Below are 596 nucleotides of genomic sequence, written 5' to 3'. Positions count from 1 at the left end.
TGGGGTCTCAGCCTCTTTCCAAATTCTATCAGAAGGGGGAAAGTGTGATCTCACAAAGAAGACCCAGGGACCTCTCCAGGCTGCTAATGAGCTTGAACGTTGTCTAGAGTCCCAGTGGTCAGCAAACTCATTAGTCAAAAGAGCCAAATATCAACAGTACTTCTTCAAAATAGACTTGCCCAGTCCGAAAACCGACTTCTGCGCATGTGCCACGAAGTTTCACTCGCACTGTACATGCACACCCACACGTGGTATTTTGTCGAAGAGCCACACTCAAGGGGCCAAAGAGCCGCATGTGGCTCGCAAGCCGCAGTGTGCTGACCACTGCTTAGGGTACAGTCAGCTAAAACAGAGAATAAGATCATCAAATGCTCGCTTATGCTCTCTCTCCCTCTCCCCCTCCGCCTCCCCTTCCCCTCCCCTCCTCCTCCCCCTCTCCAAATGGTAATGGAAGCACCTCCCTCCTTTGGCCTCTTTCTCCTCTGACCCCTACTGCAGTCAAGCAACACTTTAATCCAGCGGTTCTCAACCTGTGGGTCGCGACCCCTTTGGCGGTCGAACGACCCTTTCACAGGGGTCCCCTCTTCCCAGGGAGC

General features: G+C 53.2%; 1 protein-coding gene across 1 annotated transcript in view; it reads left to right on the top strand.

Moving 5' to 3' along the window:
• The window catches only part of TNR (tenascin R), a 334,378-nt gene that overhangs the window by 142,642 nt on the left and 191,140 nt on the right, over window positions 1–596 (top strand). The window lies entirely within an intron of this gene.

Source organism: Myotis davidii, unplaced genomic scaffold (assembly GCF_000327345.1).
Source record: "Myotis davidii unplaced genomic scaffold, ASM32734v1 scaffold580, whole genome shotgun sequence".
NCBI classification, from domain to species: Eukaryota; Metazoa; Chordata; class Mammalia; order Chiroptera; family Vespertilionidae; genus Myotis; species Myotis davidii.
This window is presented reverse-complemented; position numbering and strand designations above follow the sequence as displayed.